The sequence below is a fragment of the Scyliorhinus torazame genome, chromosome 5 (genome assembly GCF_047496885.1).
Source record: "Scyliorhinus torazame isolate Kashiwa2021f chromosome 5, sScyTor2.1, whole genome shotgun sequence".
In the NCBI taxonomy this organism is placed as follows: domain Eukaryota; kingdom Metazoa; phylum Chordata; class Chondrichthyes; order Carcharhiniformes; family Scyliorhinidae; genus Scyliorhinus; species Scyliorhinus torazame.
The window spans coordinates 297143891-297163768 of NC_092711.1; the positions used below are offsets into that span (position 1 = coordinate 297143891).

General features: G+C 53.2%; 1 protein-coding gene and 1 non-coding gene across 5 annotated transcripts in view; one reads left to right on the forward strand and one right to left on the reverse strand.

Annotated features, from left to right (window-relative positions):
- eda (ectodysplasin A) overlaps window positions 1-19878 on the reverse strand; it is a 366616-nt gene that overhangs the window by 299845 nt on the left and 46893 nt on the right. The gene's annotated exons all lie outside the window — the stretch shown is intronic.
- On the forward strand, window positions 339-531 carry LOC140422852 (U2 spliceosomal RNA). The gene has a single exon (XR_011947632.1). It is a non-coding gene; the product is annotated as a U2 spliceosomal RNA (small nuclear RNA).

The following is a 19878-nucleotide window of genomic DNA, read 5'->3' on the forward strand; positions in this document are numbered from 1 at the left end:
GAGCACCCCACATAAGCCCACACCTCCACCCTATTCCCGTAACCCCTTTAATCTTGTTGTGCACTAAGGGCAATTTAGCATGGCCAATCCACCTAACGCGCACATCTTTGGACTGTGGGAGGTAACCGGAGCACCCGGAGGAAACCCACGCAGACATGGGGAGAACGTGCAGGCTCCGCATAGACAGTGACCCAAGCCGGGAATCGAACCTGAGACCCTGGAGCTGTGAAGCAACTGTGCTACCGTGCTGCCCTAAATGAAAAAAAAAATGAAAGTGGAAAAATGCAGTGGTTTTAATACAAGTGAATGGGAGGAAGATGGGAAAGACAACAATAGACATCGCTTCTCGGCCTTTTGGCTAAGATCAAGTGTCTGTAGATTGAGCCTTTGGGTTCAGATCTGGTATGTCTCTTGTGGGGACCATAAATTCGATTCAATTTGAATTAGTTTTTTGGAGCAGGCAAGGAGCTGGATTAGGGGTTCGCCCCTGACCCACACTCTGAGCCCTGGCTTGGTAACTCAGAAAAGGAAAAAAAAAAAGACAACGATAGACAAGGGGCTGGATTCTCCCAAAATGGGAATATGTCCGCACGCTGGTGTTTCACTCTGGAGTTTCCAATAAAAAAGATCAGCCAATTCACTCAGTGAACAAAGAGATTGGACAAAGCATGGCGAGAGGGGGAGGGGTGGCTATTGGGACTGGCTCTTTGCACAAAAGATGCCACAAAGGATGCTGGGAGGCAGAGGCCCAGAGGAAGGAAAGGAATGTGTAATGAGCCTATCAGAATCAGTGGCAGTTAGATTATATGACCAGGTCAAGGAAAGGGCCTATCGGAATCTTGTATTCGTGTATGTGGAACTTGATACTGCATGAATGTATAGGAGACCACATGTGTTGCCTCCCTTTGTCTCACTCGCTCTGGGAGTTTCAAGAGACCTGGGTCTCCTGCCTTCATTAGAGGGAGTGTAAGCTTGCGAGCTATTTGAAATAGACTAAAGGAATTTCTAAATCCGAACTCAGCCTTTTGATTGAGACCAGACTGGACAGAAAGAACTCAATCGGGCCCCCGCACCTCCGGTTTTGAGTCCGTGCATGCGCACGGTGGCAGCCTCCAGCAGCCACGCCGAGCGCCATGGCAGACTCAGACCGCGGAGGCAGATGAGAAATGTAGGCCCCCGCCCATTCGGCCGCGCACCTGAAGATCCGACCGCTTCGATCTTTTCTCTTGAAAAAGGTGGCTGGGGCCTAGCCTCATGTGCGATGCCTTCGTGACGGGGATTGTGTTGGACCACATCCGAGAACGATTGCTGGAAGGGGCCGCACTCGAACTGGCGGAGACGAAAACCTTGGCGCTCTCCATAACAGTCGCATCCCGTAACGTAAAATCGTACCCCTCCTGCCGCGCTGCCCACCCTTCTACTCCTTCCTACCCCTCCTGGACCCCGCAGACGACCTCCTCAGCCGGGGCCCTGCCTTCCTAATACACCTGCGCCGCACGCCGATCCGCGTACCCCGGAGGTCCCCACTGCTACTTCTGCGGTCAGCAGAAGCACCCCCGCCAACACTGCCCCGCCCGCGCTGCCGTTTGTAAATCCTGCAGTAAGAAGGGCCACTTTGCGGCTGTGTGCCAGGTGCGCGCAGTTGCTGCGATCGCGCCAGCTATTGCCCCCTCCCCCACGCCAAACGCACAATGGGAGCCGCCATCTTCTCCTCCTGGGGCCATGTGCGACCAATGGGCGCCGCCATCTTGTCCCCCTTCGGCCACGTGCACCCCATGGGTGCCGCCATCGTGTCCCGACCCCGCAATGTGCACACCATGGGCGCCGCCATCTTGTCCCGACCCCGCAATGTGCGCACCATGGGCGCCGTCATCTTGTCCCCTACAGGGTCTCCGGACATCCCGAGATCGGAACCACACACACTCGCCACCCGAAGCATCCGACGACTACCTGCAGCTCGCTTCGATGATGCTGGACCAATCTCGCCCGCACAACCTGGCCACCGCGTCACGACGGTGAAAAGCAACGGCCACGGGACCTCGTGCCTGCTGGACTCCGGGAGCACCAAATGCTTTGTACACCCAAATAAGGTAAGGCGCTGCTCCCTCACGGTCTATCCTGCCAATCAAAGGATCTCCCTAGCCTCCGTATCCCACTCTGTCCCAATCCGAGGCTTCTGTACAGTCACTCTCACTGTCCAGGGTGTAGAACTTAGTAACTTCCGTCTCTATGTCCTTCCTAATCTCTGCGCTGTACTCCTGTTGGGCCTGGACTTCCAGTGCAATCTCCAGAGCCTCACCCTCAAATTCGGCGGGCCCTTACCCCCCCTTACCGTTTGCGGCCTCGCGACCCTCAAGGTCGATACCCCCTCCCTTTTGCCAATCTAACTGCGGATTGCAAGCCCGTTGCCACCAGGAGCAGATGGTACAGCACCCAGGACAAGACCTTCATCAGGTCCGAAGTCCAGCGGCTGCTTAAGGAGGGTATTATCGAGGCCAGCAACAGCCCCTGGAGAGCCCAAGTGGTTGCGGTTAAAACTGGGGAGAAACACAGGATGGTCGTGGTCTACAGCCAGACCATCAATCGGTACACGCAGCTCGACGTGTAACCCCTCTCATGCATATCTGATATGGTCAATCAGATTGCGCAGTACCGGGTCTTCTGAACAATTGACCTGAAATCCGCCTACCACCAGCTCCCCATCCGGAAGTCGGACCGTCCATACACGGCCTTTGAGGCGGACGGTTGCCTCTACCACTTCCTTAGGGTCCTTTTCGGCGTCACAAATGGGGTCTCGGTCTTCCAAAGGGAGATGGACTGAATGGTCGACCAGTACGGTTTGCGGGCCACCTTTCCGTACTTAGATAATGTCACCATCTGCGGCCATGACCAGCAGGACCACGATGCCAACCTCAATAAATTCCTCCGTACTGCCACTCTTCTCAACCTGACCTTTACCAAAGAGAAGTGTGTGTTCAGCATGACCCGGTTAGCCATTCTCGGCTATGTAGTCCAAAACGGACTTCGCGGGCCCGACCCCGACCGCATGCGCCCCCTCATGGAGCTTCCCCTCCCCCACTGCCCCAAGGCCCTCAAACGCCGCCTGGGGTTCTTTTCCTACTACGCCCAGTGGGTCCCAAACTATGCAGACAAGGCCCGCCCACTCATTCAGTCCACCCAATTCCCTCTCATGGCCGAGGCACAACACGCTTTCGCCCGCATCAGAGCAGACATCGCCAAGGCCGGGACGCACGCAGTGGACGAGTCACTGCCTTTCCAAGTAGAAAGCGATGCTTCAGACGTCGCCCTTGCCGCCCCTCTAAACCAGGCAGGCAGACCCGTGGCACTCTTTTCCCGCACCCTTCATGCCTCTGACATTCGACACTCATCCTTCGAAAAGGAGGCCCAATGTTCGGTAGCCTTCATGTTCAATAACACACAGCGGGTCAAGATCAAAAATGATAAAATCTTGCGGTGGAGAATCGAGCTCTCCACCTATAATTACGAGATTTTGTATCGCCCCGGTAAACTCAACGAGCCCCCTGATGCCCTCTCCCGATGTACATGTGCCAGCGCACAAGTGGACCAACTCCGGGCCCTACACGACAGCCTTTGTCACCCGGGGGTCACTTGTTTGTACCATCTGGTCAAAGCTTGCAATCTGCCCTACTCTGTCGAGGAAGTAAGGACAGTCACCAGGGACTGCCAGGTCTGTGCGGAGTGCAAGCCGCACTTCTACCAGCCGGACCGTGCGCGCTTGCTGAAGGCTTCCCGCCACTTTGAATGCCTCAGCGTGGATTTCAAAGGGCCCCTCCCCTCCTCCGACCATAACACGTACATTCTCAGTGTGGTCGATGAGTACTCCAGATTCCCCTTCGCCATCCCATGCCTCGATATGACGTCTGCCACCGTCATCAAGGCCCGCAACACCATCTTCGCTCTGTTCGGTTTCCCCGCTTACATCCACAGTGACAGGATCCTCATTCATGAGTGATGGGCTGCGTCAGTTCCTGCTCAGCAGGGGTATAGCCTCCAGCAGGAAGACCAGCTACAACCCCCGGGGAAACGGGCAAGTAGAACGGGAGAATGGGACGGTTTGGAGGGCAGTCCAGCTGGCCCTATGGTCCAGGAACCTCCCAGCCTCTCGCTGGCAGGAGGTCCTCCCTGACGCTCTACACTCCATCCGGTCACTATTGTGCACCACCACTAATAACACACTCCATGAATGTATTTTTACCTTCCCCAGGAAGTCCACATCCGGGGTGTCGCTCCCGACTTGGCTCGCAGCTCCAGGACCGGTCCTTCTCCGTAGGCACGTCCGACTCCACAAGGCGGACCCCTTGGTGGACAGGGTTCACCTGCTCCATGCCAACCCTCAATATGCCTACATTGAGTTCCCCGACGACCGCCAAGATACTGTCTCACTCAGGGACCTGGCACCACCAGGTTCCACCCCAACACACTCCCCCACCCATGCGTGCTCCCCCCTCCCACCGCGCCGCCAACATTGACCCCACCAGACCACCCCCCCCCCCCCCCCCACCACCACCTTTCCGCACAAGAGGACGAAGAGGACTTTGGCACGCTCCCGGAGTTCCCCGATGACTGGCCAGCATCAGCACTGCCACCACCGCCATCAGTGCCACCTCCACCACAGACTTCGCCTCCACCGTTATGCCGCTCCCAACGAAGCACCAAAGCACCGGATCGGCTGAACCTTTGACGGGCTACGGACCTTTAACATGGACTTTTGTTTTCTTCTTAACACTGTACATAATTGCACTATTTGTATATAGTTTCCCATCACCCCCGCCGGACCCATTTTTAACAGGGGGTGAATGTGGTGAACCACTGTATTAGGGTATGTCAGGTAGGACCTGCACTACAGGTTCACCGGTAGCCCCTGCCGGCTGGCTCCGCCCACTAAGAACTGTATAAATATGCATGGCCTCCATTGCCTTGCCATTTCGCCAGCTGCAGCAGGAGGCCACGCATCTGACTGCAATAAAGCCACAGTTGCACCCAATCTGCGTCATTCTGCAATTGATTGCGCATCACATCGTGAACACAGTTGCAACGTACTAATTTAATACCTCATCTACATCTTTCAATTGCATATACAGGTTACTATTTTGGCTCCTAATCGTCTCCACTTTTCCCTCATTACCCTCTTGCCCTTAATATACTGACAAAATATGTTGGAATTTTCCTTTATTTTGGTCGCCAGTATTTTTTCATGCCCCCTCTTTGCTCTCCTAATTTCTTTTTTTAAGTGCCCCCCTGAACTTTCTATATTTCTCATGGGCAGGGTTTTTCAAAGTCTTGGTCACGACCCACGGGTGGGTGTCGGGAGATTCACAGAGCAATCGGTCATGGCGCTCCCATGGCATTCCCAATCATGGGAAAAGCGCCAAACGGCCACAACCGGCTTTTAAATTGAGAATGCTGGCTGCAAGCAGCTTTTAAATGGAACGATGCAGCCTTCCAGCCAGAGGCGGCGGCAGAGAGCAAGTCACCCGCCTGGCACGCACACTGACGCCATGCGCCCAGAACGCCCGTGCTTTCAGCACAAAGTAAGAGAGGAGAGATTCCTCCATTTTCTAGCTGCGAGCAAGCAAGGCAAGTAACTGTGAAGAACTGAAGATGGATTGTTGTGTTAAAAGGAAGAGCGGGCCAGAGACACAAATAGGTAGTATACCTCCTGCCCAGAAACTCCCAAATGAATCTGCTGGAGAGAGCTGCCCAGGAGAGTCTGTGATTGTCGGCTGGCATGGGTCACAAAGGTCAGCTGGTGTGGGTCGCGAAGGTCGGCCCGCGTGGGTCCTGAAGGTCGGCCGGTTGGTAAAATTGGATCGCAGGAAAACAAGTTTGAATAGCACTGCTCTAGGGCACCCACTGTTTTCAGCCCCCGGAATCTGCCATAAGTCTCCCTATTTTTCATTATCCAATTCTGTATATCCCTTGAAGTCCAGAGTTCTCTGGACATATTGGTCTCACTGTTTATCTTTACGGGAACATGTGGATCTCCCTACAAGTCACTGTTCCGAGCCCACTTTAGCCTGGGGGTAGCACAGGGCAGCACGGTAGCACAAGTGATTAGCACTGTGGCTTCACAGTGCCAGGGTCCTAGGCTCGATTCCCCGCTGGGTCACTGTCTGTGCAGAGTCCGCACGTTCTCCCCGTGTGTGCGTGGGTTTCCTCCGGGTGCTCCGGTTTCTACCCACAGTCCAAAGATGTGCAGGTTAGGTGGACTGGCCATGATAAATTGCCCTTAATGACCAAAAAGGTTAGGAGGGGTTATTGGGTTACGGGGATAGGGTGGACGTGAGGGCTTAAGTGGGTCGGTGCAGACTCGATGGGCCGAATGACCTCCTTCTGCATTGTATGCTCTATGTTCTATGTCTTCTCCTATTAAAGGCTGCCTTCCCCCAATTCAGAAACCTTGGGTTCGATTCTCCGCCAGTGGAATTCTCTGTTGCGCAGACAGTGCACCCACGTCCGCAGTTTCCCAGAGGAGTGGGGTGGCCAAAATAGAAATCCCATTGCTAGGTGGCAGGAACAGAGTGAGGCAGCTATTCTCACTCTAATGTGCATTCCAGAGATCTAACGAAGGCGTGGCATCTAACCCCCTCGCCTCGGAGACCTTGGGCGAGGGCTGTTCGGTGCTGGTCTCCACAAATGGGGGCCATGCGGAACGGCACTCGTGGGAATCTCCCAGGGGATTGGAATCCCCCAGGTGCTTGTCCTCTGGGCAGGGTTGCATCCTGGCACTACCCCCTGGGTACAAGCCTGGCAATGCCACCTCTGGCGAGGGGGCGTTGCGAGGATCCCCTTAGAGGTGAGTTAGGGCTTTTGGAGTCTCATTGGAGAGGAGGGGGTGTCAAAAGTTCGGGATGCCATGAGGATTTCCAGCGAGCGGAGCTCCTCAGTGCAGAAAAGGGGAGTAAGTACAGCCTCGGCCGGGCGTTCGCCGCTAAGGCCCCAGATCTACCCAAATTGTCGCTCGATAGCTCCGTGAAACACCCAGTTCATAGTGTGTGTGTGATGCCCAATCAATTACACTCAAGACGAAGTGATTCCGTAACTGAAGGTTTTAATCTGCTAGAACCTTTTCCCCAGCAGCTTCGATACAGAAAGTGAAGGCTGCTGGGACAGCGCCATCTCTTATACCCCGACTTCAGGGCGGATCTACGTAATACAGCCAATGGTAGACTCCTGGGTCTAACCAATGGTCATCAGTCTCTCAGGTACCGCAATACCTGGTACTACCACATTCACCCCGTTAAAAAAGAGCCCGGCGGGGTGGCCAGCATTAATAGTCACCTTTAGCATGGTATGACCAGGTATGGAGGTACCGTGATGTCGAGGATATGTACAAAGTGTTCATAGTGCAGCAATCAGTCGATCGGGCGGCCTGGTCGTCCTTCTGGAGCATCTGGGCTTCGGCGGTGATTCTGACGAGGGTCCCGGCGGTTGCGGCTCCGGGAGTGTGGTGTTGTCCTCCCTGGCAGCTTCGTCGCCCCTAGGCGGCGCTGTAGGGGCAAAAGATTGAGAGGGAGGGGGGGCGCCTGTAGGGGGCGTCGGTGGGTGGTCGGGCCTAGGCAGGAGCGGCGGGAGTACTGACCCTCAAGTGAGGTGCTGTGGGGGAGGTGGGGGTGGGGGCAATGTTTCGGGTGCACGAAGGGTTCCGGCGGGCGCCAGGTCCCGAAGGGAGACTGTCTTGCCGGCCGTCAGGGAACGCCACGTAGGCGTACTGGGGGTTAGCGTGCAGCAGGTGGACCCTCTCGACCAACGGGTCCGACTTGTGCGCTTCCGAAGCAGGATGAGTCCGGGTGTCGCTAGCCAGGTTGGGAGCGAGGTCCCGGTGGTGGACTTCCTGGGGATGAAGAAGATGGCGGCAGCGATGGACAAAATGGCGGCGCCCACCTGCCCAGCGTGGAGTCCAGGGGGCAAGATGGCCGTGCCCGTGGGTCACACGTGGCGATAGGATAGGGGGGTTGCGGTGAGCGCTGGCCGGTCGGGGCCTGAAGGGGGGGTTGCCGTGGCGGTCCATAGTCGCTGGAGACCGCGGCCACGGCGTGGGCCTGGCAGAACCCCACAAAGAGGCCCTTCTTGCCGCACCCTTTGCAGGCGGCGGTGCGGGCCGGGCAGTGCGGGCGGGGATGGTTCGCCTGCCCGCAGAAGAAACAGCGGAGCCCGGCGGCGTTATCGGGCCGTCTGACCGCGCAGGCTTGCGGGGTCAGGGGGAAGGTCTGAGGGGCTGCCGCTGTGGGGTGCCACGCAGCCCAAGGGGCCACCGCGCGATCGGGGGCAAAAGACAGCGCGTTTTTGTAGGCAACGTCCATGGACCCTGCCAGGGCCCGTGCCTCTGTAAGTCCCAGAGTGTCCCTTTCTAGGAGTCTTCGGCGGATATCGGGGGAGCTCATACCTGCAACAAAGGCATCCCTGATTAAAAGTTCCGTGTGCTCGCTCCCCGAAACTCGCAGGCAGCCACAGTTTCGGCCCAGCACCAGTAGCGCCCGGTAGAAATCTTCCAACGTTTCCTCGGGGCTTTGCCGCCTAGTCGCAAGCAGGTGACGAGCGTAGACTTGGTTTACAGGACTGATGTAATGTCCTTCTAGCAGTTCAATAGCGGCAGCATAGTTCTCCGCCTCCTCGATAAGGGGGTAGATCCCAGGGCTGACCCGGGAGCGCAGGAGATGCATCTTCTGTCCTTCCGTGGGGGTGTCTACGGCCGTGTCGAGGTAGCCCTTAAAGCACGCCAGCCAGTGTTTAAAAATAACAGCAGAGTTATCCGCGTGGGGGCTGAGCTGGAGGCACTCCGGTTTGATTCGGAGATCCAGCCTTCCAACTTAAGTTGTAGCAGATTAAATTGATGCGCAATCAATTACACTCAAGACGAAGTGATTCCATAACTGAAGGCTTTAATCTGCTAGAACCTTTTCCCCAGCAGCTTCGATACAGAAAGTGAAGGCTGCTGGGACGGCACCATCTCTTATACCCCGCCTTCAGGGCGGAGCTACGTAATACAGCCAATGGTAGACTCCTGGGTCTAACCAATGGCTATCAGCCTCTCAGGTACCGCAATACCTGGTACTACCACAGCGTGCTACAGGACTCTGTTCCCGTTCAGGTAGATTGTAGAAGGGGTTAGATCCCCTTCGCCTCAAGAGGGATACCTAACTTCTTCTTGAAAACATACAGGGCAGGATTCTCCCGTCTGCCAGCCATGCTTTTCGGCTGGGGCGCCCACCTGCCCAGCGTGAAGTCCAGGGGCAAGATGGCCGTGCCCGTGGGTCACACGTGGCGCTAGGATAGGGGGGTGGCGACCGGATCCTGCGTTCCCGCAGCCTGCCAATGGGTTTTCCCATTGTGGCCGATCTACGCTGTTGGGAAATTCGCGGGCATGGGTGTGCTGCTGGCGGAAAGGAGGATCCCGTCGGCAGAATTCGCTGACAATGCTTTGGCCTCAACTGCTTCCTGTAAAGCCAATTCCACAGGCTTACTACTCTCTGGGTGAAGATATTTCTCCTTAACTTAGTCCTATCCTTAGACTATGACCCCTGTTTCTGAACACCTCCACCATCGGGAGCTGCGGGAACATCCTTCCTGCATCTACAGTATCTAGTCCTGTTAGAATTTTAAAGATCCGTTTATTCCGACTCTGTTTCCTGTCTGTTCACAAATTCTCATCTATGGCAGTTTATTACCCCCAATTAACCTCTTCTGTGAATCTTTATCAAAAGCTATTTGAAAACCCAAATACACACTCACTCGTTCTCCCTTATCTGGGCTGTGATTCTCCCCTACCCGGCGGGGCGGGTGGTCCCGGCGGGATGGAGTGGCGGGAACCACTCCAGCGTCGGGCCGCCCCAAATGTGCAGATTTCTCCGCACCTTCAGGGGCCAAACCATCACCTTGAGGGGCTAGGCCCCTGCCGGAGTGGTTTGCGCGCTGCCGGCCAGCGGGAAAGGCCTTTGACACCACGCCAGCCGGGGCCAAAGGGATTTTGCCGGCCGGCGGAAGTCCGCGCATGCGCGGGAGCATCAGTGGCTGCTGACGGCATCCCCGTGCATGTGCAGGGGGGGTCACTTCTATGATTCTATGATTCAAAGAAGGAAAAAAGTGCCCCCATGGCACAGGCCACGGATCGGTGGGCCCCGATCGCGGGCCAGGCCACCGTGGGGGCATCCCCCTGGGGCCAGATAGCCCCGCGCGCCCCCCCCCCCCCAGGACCCCGGAGCCCACCCGCGCAGCCTGGTCCCGCCGGGAAGGGAGGTGGTTTGATTCACGCCGGCGGGACTGGCATTACAGCAGCGGGACATCGGCCCATTGCGGGCCGGAGAATCGCTGGGGGGGGGGGGGGCATTATTCTCGCCCCCGCTGAATTTTCAATGCCGGAGAATTCAGCGCCCGGCAGGGGCAGGATTCATGCCGCCCCCCGGCGATTCTCCGACCCAGCGGGGGGTCGGAGAATCCCGCCCCTGTTCTACGAGTTACATCCTCAAAACACTCCAGTAGGTTCATCCAACATGATTTCCCTTTCAAAAGCCATGTTGGCTTTGCCTGAGCCCGTTGCTATTTTCTAAGTGTCCTGTTATCTCATTTTTCCGACTACCGATGTCAGGCTAACCGGTCTGGAGTTCCCTGTACCCACCCCCCCCCCCCCCCCCCCCCCCCCCCCCCACTTTGTAAATAGTGGAGTCACATTTGCCACCCTCCAACCTGCTGGGACTGTTCCAGAATTTTGCAAGATGACAACCAATGCATCCACTATTTCCATGACCACCTCCTTTAGTACCCTGGGATATAGACCATCAGTCCCTGGGGATTTAGGAGGCCAAGTCACTGAATATGGTTAGGAAGGAAATAGATTTCTAGACACTAAAGTCGTAAAGTGGTACGGAGAGAGTGCAGTAGTGTACTGTTGAGATAGAGGGTCATCCATGACCATATTGAATGGCTAAGCAGGGTCAATGGATAAAATAGTCTATGACTGCCTGTTGCCTCATACTTTCTGCCGATTGTCAATGTTTCTAAACCAGTGTGAAAGATTGTGGAAACTATTTGCACTGGGCATGATTTGTGCTTGCAATTCTTCAACATTTGCCCCGGCTTGCCCAATTGTGGGCGAATGACACTAAAAGAAAAGCACAAGCGAGCTCTAACGCCAGGCAGTAATAATTTTGTTTTTCTTCACAGAATGTAAAGGCCCGTACTTGTCACCCATTTCAAGTTATACTAAGGACGGTTCTGAACCTTCACTTTCAAGAACTGCACACCTTCTGGTGACTGACAATGCTCTCACAAATGGTGTAATGGAGACAATTGCAGGAATTATGTGAATGAGGGATGAGGCATAATTTCAGAGGAACTTGGAGATGATAGCAATTGTTCTCTTGATATTCTCCTTCATCCGTCGATGTGGGCGGTGGCCATGGTGTGTTCAACACGAGTTTAATTATAAAAATCACTACTTTAAAACACACACATGCACACTAATTCCTTTTGTTCCTCTCTTGTCCCTTGTCAACATTTAAGAATAGGTTGGTGTGGTGATTGTCTCGTTAAGAGCAACACAGCAGATTAAGGGTCAGCTGGCCTGGGGGGTCAATTGGGACTCAGAGTCGGGAATCACCCCAGGGGGTGTGCCCTCTTAGGAAAAGAGACATTTTAGGAGCTAGCTGCAGCCAAATGGCTACTATACGTTCTTATTTATAAATACCTATTGTGTTCACTAATTGAGTCTCCGAACGTGCATCATTATATTTGGTGATGAGGATAAATTATCATGACTTTGCCTTTGGCCTGACACCTGTGAGAATCCTGTTTTCATGGAAGCTTGAAAAAGAAAATACTCGAGGAGCTTGTGGAGAAATTTCACCTGCCGGACGGGAACGGGTTCCCATACCTACAGATCAAAGATATATTGAAAAAAAGGGTCGGCCACGATTCCGCAGTTGCCACCCCCTCGCTCGTTGAATAGATTGTGTCAGAGGATGCGACTGGAGAGAGAAAGGTTTCCGACATTTATGGACAACTGATGGAAAGGGCGAAAGCCATAATGCCATAAAGATTAGGAGGAAATGGGAGGAAGAGCTTGGGGACAGCTTTGAAGGAAGGTTATGGAGTGAGGCACTGAGGAGGATGAATCCTACTTCCTTATGCGCTAGGTTAAGTTCAACCCAATTTAAGGTGTGCTCATGACAAAGTCACGTATGAGTCGCTTTTTCCAGAGGCGGAGGCCCAAAGCCTTGAATGCTATGATGTACCAAGTGTTCACCCAGGTACTTTTTAAAGAATGTGAGGCAACCAGCCTCTACCACCCTCCCTGGCAGTGTATCCCCGACCATTACCACCCTCTGGGTCAAAGGTTTTTCCTCAAGTCCCCCCGAAACTTCCTGCCCTTCACCTCAAACTTGTGTCCCCTCATGGTTGACCCTTCAACTAAGGGGATCAGCTGCTCCCTATCCACCCTGTCCATGCCCCTCATAATCTTGTACACCTCAATCGGGTCACCCTTCAGTCTTCTCTACTCTAGTTAAAACAACCCAACCCTATCCAACCTCTCTTCATAACTTAAACGTTCCATTCCAGGCAACATCCTGGTGAATCGCCTCTGCATTCCCTCCAGTGCAATCACATCCTTCCTATAATGTGGTGACCAGAATGCACACGGTACTCCAGCTGTGGCCCAGTCAAAGTTCTATACAGCTCCATCATGACCTTCCTGCTTTTGTAATCTATGCCTCAATTGATAAAGGCAAGTGTCCTGTATGCTTTTTTCACCACCCTGTTAACCTGACCTTCTGCCTTTAGAGATCTATGGACAAGCATGCCAAGGTCCCTTTGTCCTTCAGAACTTCCCAATGTCAGGCCATTCATTGAATACTTCCTTGTCAAATTACTCCTTCCAAAGTGTTGACCTCACACTTGTTCAGGGTTAAATTCCCTCTGCCACTTTTCTTCCCATTTGACCATCCCTTCTATATCTTCCTGGAACCCAAGTCCCTCAACCTCACTGTCAAGCATCCGGCCAAGTGTCATCTGCAAACTTACTGATCCTACCCCCCACATAGATATCTTTGTAATTTATATGATGATGAACAATAGGGGACCCTTTGGGGTGCCGCTGGACTCTAGCCCTCCCCCCCCCCCCCCCAACCCCTCCACTGGCTTTCTGGACCCTCCTCCTTCACCCCCCTCCAACATTTTCAGGGGCCTTCGACGCCCCCCCCTCACCCCCACTCTTCTGGGCAAGGCACCTTAGGGCCCAACCTCTGGAAGCCAAGATAGTACCTGGGGATGTCCAGCTGGACACGCTGGCAATCCCCCTTGCACCCTGCCAGTCTCAGGCTGGCACTGCCTGGGTGCCAGGCTGGTAGTGCCAAGGTGCCTGGGAGCCAGGAGAGTACCAAGGATCCAACCTGCCCTATCCCCGACAATCCGGGGGCCTCCAATGGCCTGAAAGATCCCCTGATGTGCCATTACACCTGGTTCATGTTTGTGTAGCATCCATCCTAGACCTGATGCAAGGTGGGGTCCTGTAGGACTTTGTTGTGAGATATGGCTGATCATTGACTAAGCGGGACTAGAGGCCCTGAATCAGGCTGGTTACATTGAACATGAGAGGTTCAATGGGTCCGTTAAAAGTTCCGTCGGCGTTTCCAGGAAGTTTCCAGGTGTGGAAAATTGAAATACTGGCGGTGTTCCGATATAGGAGCCAAAACGGACTCTCCGCCCCATCGCCGAACACGATTTCGACGTGAGGGAGTGAAGAATCCAGACCGTGGTGCAGCACGCTGTCGGGATGCTCCATTTCACCGGCTGGTCATTGGGGTTTCCCATTGTGGGGCAGCCCCACGCCGTCGAGAAACCCCCAGGCTGCTGGCAAAATGGAGAATCCCGACAGCGGAGAATTCAGCGCAAAGTTCGCCATAAGCGGATCGGAGAAGGGGTTTCACTCTGATTGGCTACCGTTCATTGTCTTCTTCAAGGAGCTGGTGGCTGTCAGCAGTGGGGGAGGGGGGTGGCTGGTAAGGAGTGGGGGTGGGGGAGAGGGGCTGGGGGGAGGTCTGCGTAAATGCAGGAAAGGCGGGGCTGGGTTGTGGGGATAGTTTTATAAAAATTGTATAAATCTGTTTGACCTTTTTGGAGATTATAAATTGAACATTTCTGAATAAAAGTATTCCGGTGTGCCGTATCAGGCAGGCTTTCTCTGGTGTCTCGGGTTTCATTGGAGACAGTGTTCTCCATAAAGCACAATTCATGGTAGCGTTCATTCTATCTCTCCAGCTGTTTACTGCAATCAGTAATGATCGTCCCCTGCCTGTTTATAATGGTGCCGGTATCTTTCTTGATGGATCTGTTGCCTTTTGAACCCTTCGTTAATACCTCTAGCATTTTCTGTGTCGAAGGACATCTGGATATTTTGGCAGAGTTGAAACCAATTGGCACAGCGCCTCACAGTTTGCTGGGACTTTACTTCAAGCAACAGTTAGTGCATTCAGAGCCTTCTCGCTCGGACCTCTTCTCCAGTTAATGAGAGCTGACCTGGGGCCCGTACAAATGCATTCACCTAAACAAATCCTGTACCTAAACTGTGGCAAAATGCACAGGTAAAGCTTGACACTAACTCAAAGTAGCATCATTGGCGCAGAACGGGAAAAAAACCTGAAAGCAAAACAAACATGTTCGCCCAATGTGCCATTGGCAAATGATCTGAAACAAAACTTTGAAACAAGTCTATGCTGGAACTCTGGCCGACTTGGGTTCACTTTATTGTAAGCAAAAGCAATTTGGGTAATCATCCTCTAAACATTCATCTTTCCCAACTTGCTGTCACCAATGTGTTAGGATTAGGGGATAATTTCCCTCTCGCAATGGTGTCGCTTCCATAAAACCTCCCCACTCTGGATGAGATGCTGCTGCCCTGTATCAGCTCCTGCTGAAATCTGGCACTCAACTTCCCTGAAAGTCACCGAGAAGACATCAAGAAGCCATTCCAGAAGGCTTCAAGGCATCACAATTGAACTGGCTCAGCTTCCAAAGTAATGAGGCAGATTTATTTACAAGCGCACAGAGAATTGGGAAAGCTTAAATAAACTGATGGCAGGTTGCCCGGGCGACGGCAAGGTGCCTCAGAACTTCTCCAGCTTCACTGCTGTTAAAAGCCCTGGGGTCAACTTTAATTTAGCTTGTCAGATTGAATCAAAGGAAGGGATATTGGGAGGGGTGACTAAAAGCTTGGTCAAAAAGGATTTGTTTTTTAAGGAAGGTATTAAAAGGAGGAGTGGGCGGAAGGGCGGAAGAGAGGTTTAGGAAGAGAATTACAGAAGTGAAGGACCCGGATTGATGTGTTGGGTGCTCTGGATCTGTGGAACACATACAGGCCACCAACACTTAAAATAGTACAACACTATTTTGTTAAGTCAGAAACTGTTGAACATACTTTCACTGTGGGTTAACACGATGTTAGATTAAACTAAAGACCTATGCCTGTCCTAACCCGTCTATGCACTCAGCACATGGTGAAGATCTGTGCTGTAAGCTGTAAGTTCTGTCCTTCTGAGAGGCTGCATCTAGAATGAGCGGGAACTCTGATGCCCCCTGTCTTTATAGTGAGTGTGCTCAACTGGTGATTTCCTGCGGTGTTGTGTGTGTTGATTGGTCTTGCTGTGTGACCATCAGTGTGTGTGTCTGCACCATGATATACTGATGTATTTTATGACATTCCCCCCCTTTTATAAAAAAAATGAATGTGTGTGGCAATAAATAATGTGTGGTGAGAATGTTCCTAACTATGTGTGGGGTGCGAAGACATATTTACAGGACTACGTACATGAGAACTAAGCTATTTACATGGGAAGGTGCCTAGTGCAGAGAAGCAGTATGCAACAAGAGTAACGAGATCAACATTATATACAAACCAGGGAAACGATCAAACAAAGCAATGAAACAATTCAGAGAGTCCATAAATTTGAAAAGTTCATAAATCTAGGGCGAAATTCTCCGGTATCGGCACGATGTCCGCCGACTGGCGGCCAAAACGGCGCAAATCAGTCGGGCTTCACGCCGCCCCAAAGGTGCGGAATGCTCCGCATCTTGGGGGGCCGAGCCCCAACCTTAAGGGGCTAGGCCCGCGCCGGACGAATTTCCGCCCCGCCAGCTGGCGGAAATGGCCTTTGGTGCCCCGCCAGCTGGCACGGAAATGACATCTCCGAGCGGCGCAAAACAATTCACAGTGAAGTGCCAAACATTTCCATGAGGGAGCAATTCATATTTCCCTTCGTTTTTATCAATGAGTTAATATTACACGGCCTCTTTCAGGAAGCCAAGCACTGAATCCAGGCAATCACTTTGAGAGTTCTATGGATTCAGCTTTAGACTAACAAAGTAGTGACGGCATCAGGAAAATTCTGATGAAACATTAAGGCTGAAATGTTAAGCTATTTTTCTCTCTGAAAATGCTGCCTGGCCTGCTGAGTATTTTCCGCATTTTTTGGTTTTATATCATGGGAATTCTCATGGGTCAATAATTCTTCAACACAAAATCTCCCAGGTTAAACAGGGCCGATGATAGAAGGCCAGTTTGTGACAAAGTCAAATTATAATTTCACATTGGAGAATATCCGTCAACTTTTAGCTTTAAAGTTGAAAACAATGAAACATTTTCTTCAGGTTTCAGTTGAGAGTTCCTCACTGTCTCATGAGCCTGAACAGCGAGCGAGTGCATGGCTTTAGGTACGGAGGGCGGGATTCTCTGATTCTGAGGCTAAGTATTGACGCTGTCGGAAATGCCGTCGCGTTTCTCGATGGCATCAACATGGCCTCAGGATCAGCATTCTGGCCCCTACAGGGGGCCAGTGCGGCACTGGAGCGACCCACGCCGCTCCAGCTGCCGATCCCGGCGTCAACTGGGCGCCGCAGGGTCCGCGCATGCACAGTGGCACCGGCGGCAACATACGCATGCGCAGTGGCTCCCTTCTCCGCTCCAGCCCCGATGCAACATGGCGTAGGGCTAAAGGGGCCGGCGCGGAAGGAGGCCCCCAGCCCAAGAGGCCGGCCCACCGATCGGTGGGCCCCGATCACAGGCCAGGCCACAATGGAGGCCCCGCCCCGGGGTCGAACCCCCTCCCCACCACCCCCCCCCCCCGCCCCCCAACAGGCCGCCCCCAAACCCTTCCACGCCGATGTCCCGCCGGCTAAGAGCAGATTGGAACAGCGCCGGCGGGACTCTTAAAAAAAAATTGGCAAGTCAGATTGCAGCTGAATAGAACCTTAGTTAGGCCACACTTGGAGAACAGTGTTCAATTCTGGTCTCCACACTACCAGAAGGATGTGGAGGCTTTAGAGAGGGTGCAGAAGATATTTACCAGGATGTTGCCTGGTATGGAGGTCATTAGCTATGAGGTGAGGTTGAATAAACTCGGTTTGTTCTCACTGGAACGACGGGGGTTGAGGGGCGACCTGAAAGATGTCTACAGAATTATGAGGGGCATAGATAGAGTGGATAGTCAGAGGCTTTTTCCCAGGGTAGAGGGGTCAATTTTTTTACACAGAGGGTAGTGGGTGCCTGGAACTCGCTGCCGGAGGAGGTGGTGGAAGCAGGGACGATTAGTGACGTTTAAGGGGCATTTTGACAAATACATGAATAGGATGGGAATAGAGGGATACAGATCCCGGAAGTGCAGAAGATTTTAGTTTAGATGGGCAGCATGGTCGGCACAGGCTTGGAGGGCCGAAGGGCCTGTTCCTGTGCTGTACTTTTCTTTGTTCTTTGTTACGGCCGCTCGGCCCATCCCGGGTAATTGCCGGAGGGGGGGGCGCGTTGACCGGCGCCGCGCCGACCACGTCTGCGGAGAATCGCGTCCCGGAGTCGGGGCGGCGTGGCGCGATTCGCGCCAGTCGCGGCGATTCTCCAGCCTGGCCCTGGCCTGAGAGAATCCCACCCAGGGTGTATGAAATTGTAGCACTCGATCTGGCATTTTGAATGAGCTCATCAAATGATAGCTTACTTTGAAGATATTCAGTCAGGGTGATTTGGAGGTTTCAAACTGTCTTTGTCAGCTTGTGAAATGTTAATTCATTTTTGGTTACACCCCTCTGTAACAACTTGAGATATGTTGGGCTGGAATCTCCGTTTGGGAGACTAAGTCCCCACACCAGCGTGAAAACAGTGGTGTTTTACGCCAGGAAAACTGGCGCAAAATGGCCACCGATTCCCTGCTCCGGGTGGGGGACTAGCAGCCAGGCAGCGTAGAGAGCTCCCAGCCCATGGATTGGCCCTCCCCTGACCGTGGCAGCGCTGGACCGAGTCTGCAGCCACCACGCTGAGTTCCTGACGGGTGAGACCACATGTGTCCCATACCGTCAGGAACTAGGCCGGTTGGGGACGGAGCATCGCGAAAGCGGCGGCGCCCCCGATTCTGTCGTGATCGGGGATTCTCCGCCCCGTTGCCGAACACGATTCCGGTGTCGGGAATCAGAGAAACAGCCTGTTGTTGCAGTAAAATGCTCCGTATATACAAATTTCTATTATTAAATGCAAACCTCTGGTGGTGATTGGTAGGAGACGGCCGCACATAAGGTAGCTCCCGCTATGGTCTTCCTTCTTTGGACTTTTTAATCTGGTTCCTGGGGATTTTGGTTACCAGAACCTGCCCATCGTATGGGATAAGGAATTTGTCGGCGAAAATATGTCAAAATCTATGAAGAAGCTTGGGTGCAAGAAGATTCCTTCGACTCAGCCAGGAAGCCCAGCTGCCATGAAGGTGGTGGACCCAGCCTTGGGTGTGGCTGCTCATATCACGGTGGGAAACGCCGACGCAGGGGTTTTAAAAACAATTTGCAAAGCATTTTGAGGAGCGGTCAATTGAGGAAGCCCTTGGCCCAATCCGGCAGGTGCTGGAAAAAAACCTCGGAGACGGTGAAGGAACATGGAGGGGTGCTGAAGGGTGTGGAGGCAGCCTTGTTGCGGCATGGAGATCGAATCACCTCATTGGAAGCTGAGATGTTGCTCGTGGAGGAGAGGAACAAGACTCTGTGGGAAACAGTGGATGACTTGGTAGAGCAAGTTGAATCGTAGGGTTGCCGGAGGGGATGGAGGACCTGAGGCCAACTGAGTTCTTTTCCCAGATGTTTGCCAAGCTTTTTAGGGTGGGGGTGGGGGGGGGGGGGGGGGGGGGTGATGCGGGCGATTGTCCTCCCCAAAGTTAGATCCAGCCCACCGAGTACACGGGCGGAGGTCTTGGGCGAATAAGCCGCCGCGGGCAGTGATTATTGGATTCCACAGCTTCCAGGAGAAGGAACGCATTCTGTAATGGGCCAAAGTTAATCGGAACACCAGATGGGAAGGAAGCATTATCAGGATATGCCAAGATGTTGAAATGGAGCCGGCGAAGCGGCATGCAATAAGACAATGTCAGCGTTATTTAAGAGGAGAGTCAGGATTGGAGTGTTGTGCCTGGCGAGGTGAGAGTGACTTTCCAGTTGAAAGATCATTTTTTCAATACACTGGAGGAGGATTTTGTCAAGGAGCATGGATTTGGACTTGATTAAATGGATTTGATTGGGACTTTAATAGTGACGGTTGGGAGGGGTTGTTTTGTCGTTTGTATCTGTTCCATGTTTGGAATTTAATGGGCTGCGATTATCGGGGGTAATTGTCACGGTAACATATGGGGAATATATGTCACCCCCCCTCCCCCCAGTGGGGGTGGGGGCGGGGGAGTTTTAGTATTGTAATGGTGTTATGAATGTGGCGACTAGGAGCTTTTCAAAGTAACTTAATTTGAAGCCTACTTGTGACAATAAGCAATTTTCATTTCATTTCATGCTTTGGTTGCTCTTCCGTAGCTGGGACGGGCTGGAAAGTGT